Source organism: Phyllostomus hastatus, unplaced genomic scaffold (assembly GCF_019186645.2).
Source record: "Phyllostomus hastatus isolate PE091 unplaced genomic scaffold, TTU_PhHast_1.1 phas_scaffold_182, whole genome shotgun sequence".
Classification (NCBI taxonomy): domain Eukaryota; kingdom Metazoa; phylum Chordata; class Mammalia; order Chiroptera; family Phyllostomidae; genus Phyllostomus; species Phyllostomus hastatus.
Window position 1 is genome coordinate 23,019,193 of NW_025334013.1, and position 15,245 is coordinate 23,034,437.

The 15,245-nt window shown below is 40.0% G+C and overlaps 1 protein-coding gene across 2 annotated transcripts in view; it reads right to left on the reverse strand.

Annotated features, from left to right (window-relative positions):
* The window catches only part of PSMB2 (proteasome 20S subunit beta 2), a 34,088-nt gene that overhangs the window by 4,403 nt on the left and 14,440 nt on the right, over positions 1–15,245 (reverse strand). The gene's annotated exons all lie outside the window — the stretch shown is intronic.

The following is a 15,245-nucleotide window of genomic DNA, read 5'->3' on the forward strand; positions in this document are numbered from 1 at the left end:
AAAGAAATTTTTAAAAGATTTTATTTACTTATTTTTAGAGAGGGGAAGAAAGAGAGAGAAACATCAATGTGTGGTTGCCTCTCATGTGGCCCCCACTGGGGACCCAGCCTGCAACCCAGGCATGTGCCCTGAGTGGGAATGGAACCTGCGATGCTTTGGTTCACAGCCCGCGCTCAATCCACTGAGCTACACCAGCCAGGGCCAACAAATACAATTTTGAGTGTCAAGACACAGACTAAAGAAAGCAGAAGCACCAACCGCATCATTTTAAATAAACAGGTGCAGGTTGAGTACCTGAACCAAAATCTTAGGTGGTTAGCTGTATTTCTCATTATTAAAGAAATAATTCTCAAATATGTAAGTCAAATCACTAAACTTGTAATGCAGACAAGAGTAATGGAAGTCCATAACATTAAAAAGAAAAAAATAGAAGAACTGTGGATTTAGGTGAAATGCTAACGTTTTTCTAATATAACGAGGTTCCTGTAAGATAACCAAGAAGTAATTTTTACCAGTAAGGCAAATAAAAAGTAGCTATAACTTGGATTTATAGGTGTCCTTTCTTTGTTTTACCTGCAAGCTCAAGAATGCAAGTTCCTACAGAGAACCCTAAGTCTGCCTTGTTCTTCACATCCAAATGGATTCTTTTTTTCTACACCAGGTGGACCATTTTCCATGTTAAATTCGGTCTGTCTATGTCCCCAGGAATCAGCAGCAAGACTCCCATGTTATATGGCTTGCCTTTGTTCTGCAAACTGTATCTGCCTCAGTGAGCAGGTGGTAAGCAGCCCTTGCCCAAGGTTTTGTGCTCATCCCTAAAATACCTTTATGCTCCCTATTATAAAGCGTGAGGGAATAACAGCTAATGGTCATAAAGGCGACATCTTACATTCTTTGAACACGGGTTAACATGGGCACTTGGCAGCCTGAAGAAACTTATATTAGAACACATGAAAATATAATATATACTTATTTGAAATTCAAAGCCAGCTGTGCTAAGTAACATCTACCCATGATTACTCAGTAGATCTAACCTGCAAGCGTCTGCCTTGGGGATTAGATGGCTGACAGTCTCCAAGGAGTAGGAATTGACCAGCAGTAGTCAAGTCTTCTGAGAAAATAATTACCTGCCTATTACATTTCCCAGTAGGTAGTGTGCTACACTCTGCCAGGCTCTGGAACTCTCTGCTGCATTCTGTGACTATGTTCTTAGTACAGAAGACCTTAGGCAAGACACTTAACCCCTACGAGCTTCTGCTTCCTTATGTGTAAAACTGGGTTAATTAATCCTTCCCCTTTCTATCTTCTAGGGAGTGTGGTAAGAAAAAGTAATAGAGGTGAGGCATTCCAAACTCTGGAAGAAAAGATACACTAGGAAGAAATTTCTAGTATATTAGCTATACTCCAGTCTCCTTTAGATAGCATTTTTTAAAGTGTGAAAACAGTACTGTAAAATGAGGCAAACATAAAATACCTCAGTGTTCTTACAATTAAAATTATACTAACAAAAGGGGTGCAAGAGAAGCAGGGAAGAAAATGGGGTTCTAACAAGTTTCCCTTCTCAAGAGATTCAATACTACAGGCTCTTCTTACTTATCACAAAATTATTCATCTTTTTGCTAAGAAAATGACTCTACTCTTCTTCCTTCATGGACCAAAATACCCACTGTATGGGTAACCGAAACAATGTTATCAAGTTGCAATGGTGTATTAAGGATCCACCCGGATGTTTGCCTAACCAGCAGACCCAGATTTGTTCTGTCTCCAATGAAGATCTTGCCCATACCATAAGATTAAACTGTATTTAAAACAATTAATATGATTTTAAAAGTCACCACCAAAAGACTGTACACTACAGACTGTACACTGTACACTGTAAGACTGTACACTGTACGACACTATCTTGACAGAATTCCAAAAGCAAACTATATTGCTTAATTGCTCTGTATGATATCATTTATTTATGCTCAAGCATCTGACAACACACACACTTGTCAAAGTCGGCAGTCAGAAGCTACAGCATGCGGCATACAAGACAACTCACAAATGATCGTGTGACTTCGAATTACCAACTTTTGCATGTGTGAGATGCTTAAGCATAAATAAATGGTGTTATCTAGACTAATTAAATCAATACATCTGTGTAACAACTTGCAGTTTCTGAAATTCTTCTGACAATGCTCCATCAAAGCTCTCTGGTTCACACTGGTTTTTTAAAATTTCAAATAAAGTTTGTGTACTGTTGTATGTTGTCACTCCTCTGGGAATCATGGTGTTCAAAGAGACTAAACCATAGTTGTGGGGTTCCTGACTGTTACATTCCTTCACGTTCACGATTCATTACTGTTTTATTGGAATGAGACAAATTCCAAGCCATTCAATTTTGTGCTAGTCTTACAGCACACACACACGTAACTGCTTGTGGTGTGTTTAGGGAAAAACTTAGAATGTGCAAGATCCAACCAACCTATTCAAATACTTATACCAATCATAAGCTCCATGAAGTTGAGACTGTATCTGGCTTGTTCAATGATGTATATGCTCAACATTTGTTGAGTGAATAATAATCATACCAGAATGCATTACATATGTTTTAATACATATATGTGGCTAATGCCTAATATCACAAGAGGAAAGATTAAGAAATCCACTAAACAAATGTCAGAAAGTGACAGGCCCTACTTCTGAGAACTGGTTCAAGTTTAAATCAATTGCCAGCCCCTCTGTGAATGCACATATGTTGTTGCCTTCTGCTAGACTCCTGGGTTCTTCTCTTTCTACCTCCCTTTAGACACGGGCTCCTAAGTAAAGAAAAAATTCAGCTACGGGTCAGGCGTTTGGAATTAAACAAGAGCATAAGTAAATATCTCAGAAGAAACAGCTGGGCTACAACACTGCAGAGTTAGACCTGAGCTTGAAATTTGACTCTATTGCCAGATGTGTGGCTTTAGAAAAGTTAATCACTTAACCTCTCATTTCCAGTATTTTCACTGAAAACATGGAAAACTACCTACTACAAAAGAGCTAGGGTAAAGATGCAAAGAGATAATGCTTATAAATGAGGAGCACAGTGTCTAAAACAGTAAAGGCTCAAAAAATGCTAAAGTTACTACTAGGGGAACACACTCATCTATGAAGTTCATAGTGTCCACATACTCAGGAGAAGCCCATCTACTCCTGGCACTTGAAATACGAGATAAATCCCTCATACATCTTCATAAGGGGATGTGGACAGATGTTTACAAAAAGTGCCTAGACCCTGTCATAGTCATTCTATGCTTCACCTCTCTTATATTGGACAGAAACCTCTCCTTCAGGTAGGAACAGTAACCTACCTGGAGGAGACACCAGAGGGTCAGAGAGGATGGTGGAAGGAGGACAAAGACAGGCGAATAATGCTTAAAAGGAACAGACCAAAATGATATACTTCCTGGATTATATATGTTCTGCTCTGGAGACCTCTGACCCACAATCTTCACACACATGCCCCAAAAGATAAATACAATACTATTCATTAAGGCCTCTACTTTTATAATGAAAAAAAAGTAGAGGCAATATAAATGTCCATTGAGAAGATGGAGGCATAGATAAAGACATTTCGCCTCCTCACTAAGCTACAGAAGAAATTACAACTGGACTACAAAACAAGTATCACCCAGAATTGCCAGAAAATCGAGCTGTATCGAAGTCCAACAACTGAAGATAAAGAAAAGGTACATTCACCCAAGACAGGTCCGCTCTTCCATAATAAGCCACGCTACTAAGACAGGAAGTCAAAGCAGCTCTACCTAATACACAGGAAGGCTGCCAAGTTAAGTAGACAAAGAAATATGGCCCAACAGAAAGAACAGAACAAAACTCCAGGAAAAGAATTAAATGAAATAGAGATAACCAACCTATCAGATGCAGAGTTCAAAACACTGGTGATCAGGATGCTCAAAGAACTCACAGAGTATAGCAACAGCATAACAAAGACCCAGGCAGAAGTAAAAGTTCCATTAAGTGAAATAAAGAAAAATCTACAGGGAACCAAAAGTAGAGGGGATGAACCTGAGCATTAAATCAATGATCTGAAACATAAGGAAGAGAAAAGCATTCCATGAGAACAGCAAGAAGAAAAAAGAATTCTAAAAAATGAGGATAGAATAGGAAGCCCCTGGAACATCTCCAAATGTACCACCACCCAAATCATAGGGGTGCCAGAAGGAGAAGAGAAAGAGCAAGAAATTGAAAACTTACTTGGAAAAAGTAATGAAAGAAAACTTCCCTAATTTGGTAAAAGAAACAGACATACAAGTCCAGGAAGCACAGAGAGTCCCAACAAGTTGGATCCAAAGAGGACCACACCAAGACATATCATAATTAAAATGCCAAAGGTTAAAGATAAAGAGAGAATCTTAAAAGCAGCAAGAGAAAGGCAGACAGCTACCCACAAAGGAGTTCCCATAAGACTATCATCAGCTGATTTCTCAGAAGAAACTTTGCAGGCTAGAAGGGACTGGCAAGAAATATTCAAAGTGATGAAAGGCAATTACCTACAACCTAGATTACTCTATCCAGCAAAGCTATCATTTAGAATTGAAGGGCACATGAAGTGCTTCCCAGATAACGTAAAACTAAAGAAGTTCATCATCACCTAGCCTTTATTACATGAAATGTTAAAGGTACTTATTTAAGAAAAAGATGAGCCCTGGCTGGTTTGGCTCAGTGGACTGAGTGCCGGCCTGCGAACTACAGGGTCACTGGTTCAATTCCCAGTCAGTGCACATGCCTGGGTTACGGGCCAGGTCCCCAGTTGGGGGAGTGTGAGAGGCAACAGATTGTGTTTCTCTTCCTCTCTTTCTCCTTCCCTTCTTCTCTCTCCAAAAATAAGTAAAATATTTTAAAAAAGAAGATGATGATCAAAACTATGAACATTAAAATGGCAACAAAGTCACAACTACCAACAACTGAATAAAAAAAAAAACAAACAAACATAGCAAACAACCAGAACAGGAACAGAATCATACCTGTGGAGAGCACTTACAGGGTTATCCGTTGGGAGGGAGGAAGGAAGGGGGAGAATGGGAGAAAAGGTGCAAGGATTAAGAAACATGAATTGGTAGGTACAAAACTGACAGGGGGAGGTTAAGAATAGTATAGGAAATGTGTAGCCAAAGAATTTATATGCAGGACCCATGAACATGAACTTTGTATGGGGGGGGGGGGGACTGCTAGAGGGAATGAGGGTACTGGGCAGAAGGGGGCAGGGGGGGAAAAATTGGGACAACTGTAACAGCATAATCAATAAAAAATATATATTTTTAAAAAGTGCCTAGCACACTGCCTGACACATACTAAAATGCAGTAAACAACAGTTTCCTCCTTTTTCCTTCGCAGATTTTTTTCAGCGGCCCTAAGGTGTTTATTGTCAAAAACATTCACAAGCATTAACACTTAGGGCATATCTGCTTTTTAGTCAACCACTCTCACCTATCTTGAGATTGACACAGGCATGGAGACAGAGACAACAAGATTTTCTGGAAGTCTTAAAAAGCAAAATCAAAAACATCCTACATCCAGATTTGGAGAGTAAATTACTGTTCACTAAGTACCTTCATGCTGTTTCTGTCCTTACAGGTTGTCGTTACAGGTATGTCCATCCTGAGTGCTAAGCCTCCCTTTCTAATTTTTCACTAGACTCCTTCCCCATGATCAGTACTTAGTGAGAACTGGCCAATGATTCAGAGGAAATGGGAACACTAATCAATCATGAATGAATTGCCAGAACCCCCTTTTACAAGGCAATCCTTATACTGTGATGATATAATTTAGTTTTTGCCTGTCTCCACTATTCTAATTGTTTAGACAGCAAATCTAGGTGATAAAGTTATGAGGTCCCCATGGGGAGAAACTCCATCTTCTATGTATGTTATATGTTTAAGCATCTTCCACAGCAAAGGCCCGGGCTGAATATTATATGTAATTGTGAACTAACGAAACATCCAAATGACCAGTAAATTAATCCAAATATTCAGCTGAGACACACTCTGTCCAATGCAACAGTTTGCAGTGCAAACACCAACGAGCTTAAAGTTCTATCTAGCTAATATACTAAGAAAAAATTTAAATGAACCATCATGGGAATTTAAAATGAATTTTAGCTTCTAAAATAAGGTACTACAAAAATTTGCCTCTTTTTTTTACATGTGGGAAATAAAAAAACCTAGACAAATGTGGTATCTTTTCCTTCCTTAAAAAAAAAAATGACATAAACTTATTTTTTAAGTGGCAAGCTTTAAGTCATTTTGAGATTTCCCCATCTATACAATAGGATAAAAACAGGGTACATCATGTGGTTGCCAGAAGGAGAGGTTGGGAGGATATGTGAAAAAGGTGAAGGGATTAAGAAGTACAAACTGGTAGTTACAAAACAGTCATGGGGATGTAAAGTACGGCATAGGAAATATAGTCAATAATATTGTAATAACTATGTATGGGGCCAGGTCGGTACTGGAAATATCAGAGAGTGGGGAGGAACATTTTGTTGAGTATATGATTGTCTAACCACTATATGGTACACCTGAAACTAACACAAAATATTGTAATATTGAATGTTAACTATATCTGAAAAAATAAGACTTCCGGCCAAGATGGAGGCATAGGTGGACGCACCGTACCTCCACGTACAACCAAGATTGGAACAACAATTTAGAGGCAGAATAACACCCAGAACTGACAGAAAATTTACCTGAATGGAAGCTGGACAGCCAAGAAGTTGAAATAGACCCGTTCATCCAGACCTGTAGGAGGGGTGGAGACGAGCAGCTGGGCGTGGGTCATGGCTTGGGTCTCGGTGCGGAGAACAGGGAGAATTGGGCACACAAGGCAACCAGGAGTGCGTAAGGCATCTGGGGCACGCAAGATCACAGCGGGTGGCCCCTGAGTGCACAAGCGGCAGCTGGCAGACCCAGCGAGGTGGCAATTGTGGAGGAGGGCAGAGCGCGCAACCCAGAATCCCAGAGAAGGGACTGAGGTCCCATAGAGAACTGAGCTACTGCCATTGTTCCCTCTCGACCTGCCCTCACATACAACGTCACAATCTAGTGACTGGGGTGCCCAGCCCTGGTGAACACCTAAGGCTCCACCCCTTACTGTAACAGGAGCAACCAGACCAAAGGAAAAAAAAGAGAGAGAGATGGCTCAAACAGAAGACAAATCAGTGCCCCAGAACTCATCCTTTTGAGTGACCCAGAGATAGCTAACCTATCAGATGCACAGTTCAAAACACTGGTGATCAGGAAGCTCACAGAATTGGTTGATTTTGGTCACAAAGTAGATGAACAAATGCAGGTTACCATAAAAGAAATGAAGGGAAATGCACAGGGAACCAATAGTGATGGAAAGGAAACTGGGACTCAAAAAAATAGAGCGGACCAGAAGGAAGAAAGAAACAACCAAACAGGAAAGAATGGAGAAATACGAAGTCAAAAAAAGTGAGGAGAAGCTTAGGAACCTCCAGGACATCTTGAAACGTTCCGACATCTGAATTATAGGGGTACCAGAAGGGGAACAGGAAGAGCAACAGGTTGAAAAAGTATTTGAACAAATAATAAAGGAGAACTTGCCCGTTCTGGCAAAGGAAATAGACTTCCAGGAAGTCCAGGAAGCTCAGAGAGTCCCAAAGAAGTTGGACCCAAGAAGAAACACACAAAGGCACATCATAATTACATTAGCCAAGGTAAAAATGAAGGAGAGAATCCTGGAAGCAGCAAGAGATAAGGGGACAGTAACCTACAAAGGAGTTCCCATCAGACTGTCAGCTGATTTCTCAAAAGAGACCTTGCAGGCAAGAAGGGGCTGGAAAGAAGTATTCCAAGTCATGAAAGACAAGGACCTACATCCCAGATTACTTTATCCAGCAAAGCTTTCATTTAGAATGGAAGGGCAGATAAAGTGCTTCTCAGATAAGGTCAAGTTAAAGGAGTTCATCATCACCAAGCCCTTATTTTATGAAATGTTAAAGGGACTTATCTAAGAAAAAGAAGATAAAAACATGTATAGTAAAAGGACAGCAAACTCACAATTATTAACAACCATGCCTAAAGCAAAACCAAAAGAAACTAAGCAAACAACTAGAACAGGAACAGAACCACAGAAATGGAGATCACATGGAGGGTTAGCAACAGGGGAGTGGGAGGAGGAGAGAGGGGGAAAAGGTACAGAGAATAAGTAGCATAGATTGTAGGTTGAAAGTAGATAGGGGGAAGGTAAGAATAATATGAGAAATGTAGAAGCTAAAGAACTTATAAGTATGACACATGGACATGAACTAAAAGTGGGAAGTGGGTGGGAGAGGGTGTACAGGGTGGAGGGGAGTGAAATGGGACAACTGTAATAGCATAATCAATAAAATATATTTAAAAAAAGAAAAAGAAAAATTAAATTAAAAAATTACATGCCAACAACTTGGACAACCTGGAGGAAATGGATAAATTTCTAGAAATATACAATCTTTCAAGGCTAAATCGTAAGAAAACAGAAAATCTAAACAGATAACTGCTAACGATATTGATTCAGTAATAGTAAAAAACAAACAAAACAGTGTACATCATTATAGGGTGGTGGCAAGGTTTAAACAAATAAACATAAAGGGTCTGATGTAATGCCTGATACATACTAATAATACAGAATCAATGCTTCTCTCTCACACTGATATATTTCTCTCTCAAATCAATAAACATATTATGAAGATGTTCCACAGAAAGCCAATAAAATTATTTACCTTTTTTGACTGCTGAAAGGGATACAATTTAAGCTGAGGAAATTACCCAATAAGCACATCTTTTTTTTTTTTAAATCTTCACCCAAGGTATGTTCATTGATGAGAGAGAGAGAGAGAGAGAGAGAGAGAGAGAGAGAGAGAGAGAGATAAACACTGATGTAAGAAACATCAATTAGTCACCCTCCCTGTAGCCCAGGATGCACCCTGACTGGGGATGGAACCTGCAAGCTAGGCATGTCCCCCTACTGGGAATCAAACCAACAACCTTTTTGTGTACAGGACGATGTTTAACCAACTAGGCCACCTGGCCAGTGCAAGTACATCATTTATGTACTTCTCCCTGGGATCGAAATAAACCTCCCATGTACCTTTGAGTTCTGCAGAGCTGATCAATTCCCTTGTACATTCAGGAATGGAAGGTGTACATGCAACAAACATGCAAACTTTCCTTAAGTTAGGTGGAACATTTCCCTCCCTCCATCTCTTGTGTGTACGACTCCTTATATATTTCCTCTCTCATGAAAAGGAAACACTGTAGTAATTAAGAGTGTGAAATTCCATAAATTTTACAGCTAAAGAAAACAGTTGTGATAAATACACTGAAACAAGAAAATCAGTGATGAAAGTCTGGGCGGTGACAAGCAGCAGTGTGACATCTGGCGGAAGCCAAAGTCACGGCAAGGGGGAGAGAGGTGGGCGTGAGGAAGCATCCTGCCGAGCGTGGACACAGAAAAAGAGAGGAATTGACAGTCTTCCTTTGGAGCCTGGCCAGCCTTTGCCACCTCTAATTGAATAGGAAGACATGGCTATGAGGTGCCTTGGAGAATGGTGCAGTCTTTTGCAATGTGCTGCACCTTGGAACATTAAGCGGTATGTGAAGCATACTTCCATTCCTGGAGGGTAATTTGGAAGGCAATGCAGACCATCAATGGGGCAAAGAGGTTTGTCTAGTGATGAGAATGTTTTAATATAGGCTTCTAAATACCTTAAACAAAAACTGGGAAGTGCCTGCTATTTCTTTTAGAGCAACCAATTGTTAAAGCTGCCTAAATAAAATTCTACCTTTGCCACTGAGAGTACTTCACAAAAATGCTGCTTATAGAGTTAGAAGGGATCTTTGCTCAATTAGTTTATCCAACATCTTCAAAAATGTGGGGACTCAGCTCAAAGAGGAGACAGTGACTTGCCCTAAACAACACAGCTAATTAGTGTTAGAGTTGGGACCAGAATTCAGGCTTCTTGAGTCCAAGTCTTGTGTGCTTTTCTAGGAAATCATGCTGCCTCCACAAAATGGAAATTAGTGTGAAAATATGATTCAGTATGTAAATGTCAGCTTCACACTCAAATATTTCAAAATGTACTATTTTGCATACCAGCATCTATTGTTCTCTCGTTCATGTATACCTCACATGACCAATAATGTTTTAAAAGAGCAGGTTTAACACCGGACCACTATGACTCTTCTAAAGGGCCTAAAACGATGTAAGACATACAGAAGGTACTCAATAAATACACATGATAAATAGATACCAATATCTTAACTGCTCTGCCAATACCCAAATTTTCAACTTCATTAACAAATGAAATCACTAATGAATGAAATTATTCTCTTCTTACACTGGTGCTCAGAACTCTGAATCGAGAGCTTGTTTCCAATAACCAACAGAATTTACTAGCTATTTGCTTTAGGTGGGTTCGGTGGTGTAACTTGCAACGTTCACTTTTACAAAAAAAAATCACAAAGATTTCAGCAACTTCCAACTGTCCTCATGATCTAGTAAGTACCTTTTCCAGCTGAAAAAGATTACAGTTCTATGGATGCAGATGGGGCTGGGAAGACCTACCTATCTCTAATGCTAAGCAATGCAGAATTATTTGTATCCTGACTTCAATCCTCTTTGACACAGTCTTTTTTAAGGAAATCCATCAATCTTTTTCTAATATCAATGATGACTATGCCTTAACTATAAATGTACACAGTTTATAAAAGGCTTGAACCATGTCCTGTGAGAGTTCCCTGAGACAACACAGGATAATTACGAAATGGATAGATGCCCCAGTCAAGTTCACTTCGCATTTGGAATGTGAATATATTATAGATTCAATAAATATTATTTGGCATTCACTCTGTAAGAAGCATCATGCCAGGTAATAGAGATGGAAGCCTGAATCTGGAAGGAGCTCACAAGGCAGACAGGGGTACAAAGGACTCCAGATGGAGGAAAGAATGCATGTGAAGGCAAATAAACAGCGGGACATGGAGTGTCTGGGAAGTGGTGAATATGGGACTGGGATATACCTAGTGAATTAGGTGGTTTCAGCAGCAAGCAGAGAGAAAGTGGAATGACAGGAACTAGGACAAATACTGTTCTTAGCTTCCTAAAAAATAAGAACTTCAGCCCTGGCCAGGGTGGCTCAGTTGACTGGAGCATCGTCCTGTAAACTGAAAGGTCATGGGTTTGATTCCTGGTCAGGGCACATGCTTGGGTTGCAGGTTCAGTCCTTGTCAGGGTGCGTGCGAGAGGCAACAGATCGATGTTTTTCTCCTTCTCTCTTCCTTCCCCTCTCTCTAAAATCAATAAACGTGTCCTCGGTTGGGGAATAAATTAGAGTAGAGTAGAACAGAATAGAGTAGAATAGAGTAGAGTAGAGTAGAACAGAACAGAACAGAATAGAAACTTCAGTATATAATCCATGGAGAAGCCAGTGAAAATTAACCCCACTCTCCTGCCAATCCAAGGTTTTTCATGTCTTAGAGCATTGCAGAAGCAGCAGAGATAAAGGAGAAGATATTTAGGAGGCAGAACTGACAGGAATTAATAATCACTAGACCAGAGGATAAGAGAGAAAGGGTTGTTAAAAGGAATCTCAGTAAGGGGAAAGGTGGTAGAGCAAATGTGAAAAACTCAATTTGGACCCAATGAGTTTACATTGAGCTGTCCAGAGGCAGCTGGAAAAAGAAAAGAGTGTACAGCTGAAATCATGAGAATGAAGAACCAGCTAATTAGAAGGCTTTATGTACACAAACACACACTCCTACGTTTACACGTGGAAGGCGGTGCATGTTTACAACTGCAACAGCACCCTATGGCAGAGGTATTCCTAGGCTGCCATGAGAGTGCAAAGAAATTGAGGTGATGTATACGTGTGGGAAAGTACAAAGAAAGTTCCCGTGAAGAACGCTGAACTGAGTCTTAATTGGCAATTAAGAGTTGGCCACTGGGAGATGTGGTAGGACATTCAAAGCAGAAGGAGCAGTATGGTGGTGGAATGGGAAAAGGCAGAAATGCAAGAGAACCACAGCCGGTAACGGGAAGTGCGGGCGGTTCGTTACGAAGGGGAGGATGTGAGGGGAAAGGCGGTGAGAGGCAGGTCTGGAGAGAGAGCAGGCGAACAAGTGGAAGAAGACAGAGGAACCAGGAGGCTAATCTCCAAGACTGTGAACTTGTAAGTCTTAGAGAGCAGTTGTGGGGAGCTGAGGAGAAACTGGACTTTTTCTCCTCCATAATCACAACCTGGGACCAGAACTGTCACCCACCACTGCCACTCAGAGGGTGAAAAAAGGAGCTATGGAGTTGGAAGGTGAAAACAGTTTCCTACTAATCCTGTGACTGAAAAAAAGTATGAGTTTAAACTGATCAAAATCGGAATACCACACTGAGCTTCACAACAAGGAAGTCAAATTAAACTGATGGCCTCCCTTCTCTCTCCCACGCTTCGTAGCACTGAAAGCCAAGCTGGCCCGTGTTACAAATTCTCACACTACACTGAGAAAAGGAGAAAGCAAATGTGCCTCAAATGAAGCAAACCTTTTAATTCTCAGAAGCCCAAGACAAAGTAAAAGGAACACAACTCTGAAAGTGAGACTGACTAACCAAGGTTTCCCTTTTCTCTGCCTTAGGTCATTCTCCACAAGTGTATTTAGTGCATCCGTCTGATGCTGGTGCATGCAGAAATCGTAATATAAAAATTTGCCTTTCATAATGATTAGCTTATGTTCAAATATCTTCGTTTAACACTCTGGCGAAAATTCTTAAAATGGTTGAGGTTTTTGAACTTAAGGTCAGGAATGTTCCTGCATTTACAACCAACATTTCAAACTTTAAAGTTAAAACACCCTTTAAATTATTCTTTGAATAAATTATAATTTTAAATGCTGTTAAGTCCTGAGATAGGCATGTGTTTTGTGAAAAAAGTAATGAAGATCTGAGGTCCAATGTGCCTCTAGCGCTTTCTGTTTGTGTTCCCTGAGATGGTCACTTCGCCTCAGAGCCTCCAGCACCCGCCCGAATGCAAAGGGCAGCACCGCACGCCTGAAGCTGTGAGGAACGAGAAGCGCTCCCTGCGTTCAAGTGCCCAGAAGACGGCCTAGTGAGTAGTGGGCACCCAATATATACCACCTGAATCCGAATTTTAGGAGCAAAAGTAAATAAATAAGTAAACAAATAATTATGTATATTTCAACTTTTAGTAAACTAGACTTTAAAGTTCCCCTTCAATAATTCCAAAGTATCTGTAAATTTTACTACTCTAAAGCCATGACTGACCCCAAGTTTGAACAGTTCTCCTATTAAAGTTGTAATCTTACCGTAATTAGAAGTTTAGAAATTTAATGAGTTGAAATGCAACATGGCACAGATGCCTTATTATACCAACTAGTTAACACAGTATTTGTTTTCTACATTAATTTTACTTGCTAATCAAAAATACTGCTTTCTCCAAATGACATCAAAATAAAATTGCTGATTGTGCAATGGTAAAACCAACAACACCATGTCTGCAACAAGGCTACTTGAATTCTCTTTTTAAATGAGCTGGCAGTTTCCAGGAAAAACGTAAGACTCCATATACCTTTCGGTCAGTTCTCAACAACTCAAGAGCAGAAGCCATGCTTTGTACACAAGGCATACAGTAACTTACACTTCCCAAACATGCTGTGAGCATCTATTAATGTTGAACATCAGAGCTGATGTGTCTCCCTGAGTTAATAAATAAGTGTGCTGAAAAAAACTAACATGACTATACATGATTGTATATATTTGGATGTCCATAGTGATTATGTAGAGAGTACTAAGGAAATCCTGGGAAGCACACTATTTAGCAGCCCTTCTATTAGAACACAGTGCTTCCCATTAGTAGCCCATTTCAACACAAGTCACTCCTACCTGTTCAACAGACATGGAAGTTCCTCATTAGTCTCCCTGCTTCTTTCTCCAAATGCTCTATCAAAGAGCAGCCAATGGTCTGACCAAATTCCACCTGATCATGTTAACCCCTCTTAGCTAGCAAGCTTCCAGAGGGTCCCACTGCTATCAGCATAAAGCTTTTTCCTTCAAGTTTTCATCAAGTGGACTACCTCTCTAGTTTCAATCTCTTACCATTCCCCTAAAAACCTCGGCTTCAATTAAACTACTTTAGATTGTGGATTTTAGATATGTAGTAAAAACTATATACAGGTATTTATTTATACTTGTTATTCAATCAGTAGAGACCCAATTTGTATCCAGCACCCCACCAGTTAAAACAGGTAAAAAATTAGGAGTAGGAGGCTCAGAGATCTATTTGTTTCTGCTCTGAACATCATTAGAAAACCACTGTATCTAACCTAACACACTCTCTCCTTGGTTTGCACTTCCAGTTTTCCCTTTTGTTTCCTTTGCCATCATGACTGCTGGTCCTTCAAGGCTCAGGATAGGCTCTGTTCACACAACACCTCTCCATCTGCATGGCTATTGCAGCACTGATCACTCTGCAGTGCGCCCGACTGTTTTACTTCTCTGTTTTCCCATGTGAAGGCACACACTGAGCTTTGCACCTCTGCTTTCTCAGCCCTAAGGAAATTGCAGGCTGTAGATCTGCTGAATGAATGAATATCAGTGCCTATGAAACTTCTGTTATTACAGGAAATGGCTTATGTTAGGAGGCATCAGAAAGGGAAATATGAAATTTTGGGGGGTTATTTCAGACTAAAAAGAATCAGAAATTATTATTATTTCGTTTCCCTTTCCTTTTCCTTTTCAGTCTAGTTAATTCTATTTGCTCTATTGTCTACACTCAGAAGTAATGGTAAATATGAACTTATTTTAAGTGTTAACTTTCTTTTCTTAAAATTTTTTATTTTATTTTATTGAATACATGGGGGTGACATTGGTTAATAAAACCATACTGGTGTCAAGTGTACAACTCAACAAAACATCATCTGCACACTGCATCATGTACTAAGCCTCTTTCCATCCCCATTTATCCCCCTTTTCCTGACTTCCATCTCCTCCAAAGCCCTTTCCCTCTGGCTCTCATGCTGCCCGTGTCGTATGTGTCATACATGTATATTTTTTCCTTAATCCCTTTACCTTCTTTCACCCAGCCCCCTCCCCTCTGACAGCTGTCAGTCTCTTCTATGTATCTATGCTCTGTTTCTATTTTGTTGGTTACCATAAATGATTTTGTTGATTAGATTCCACATATGAGTGAAATCATATGG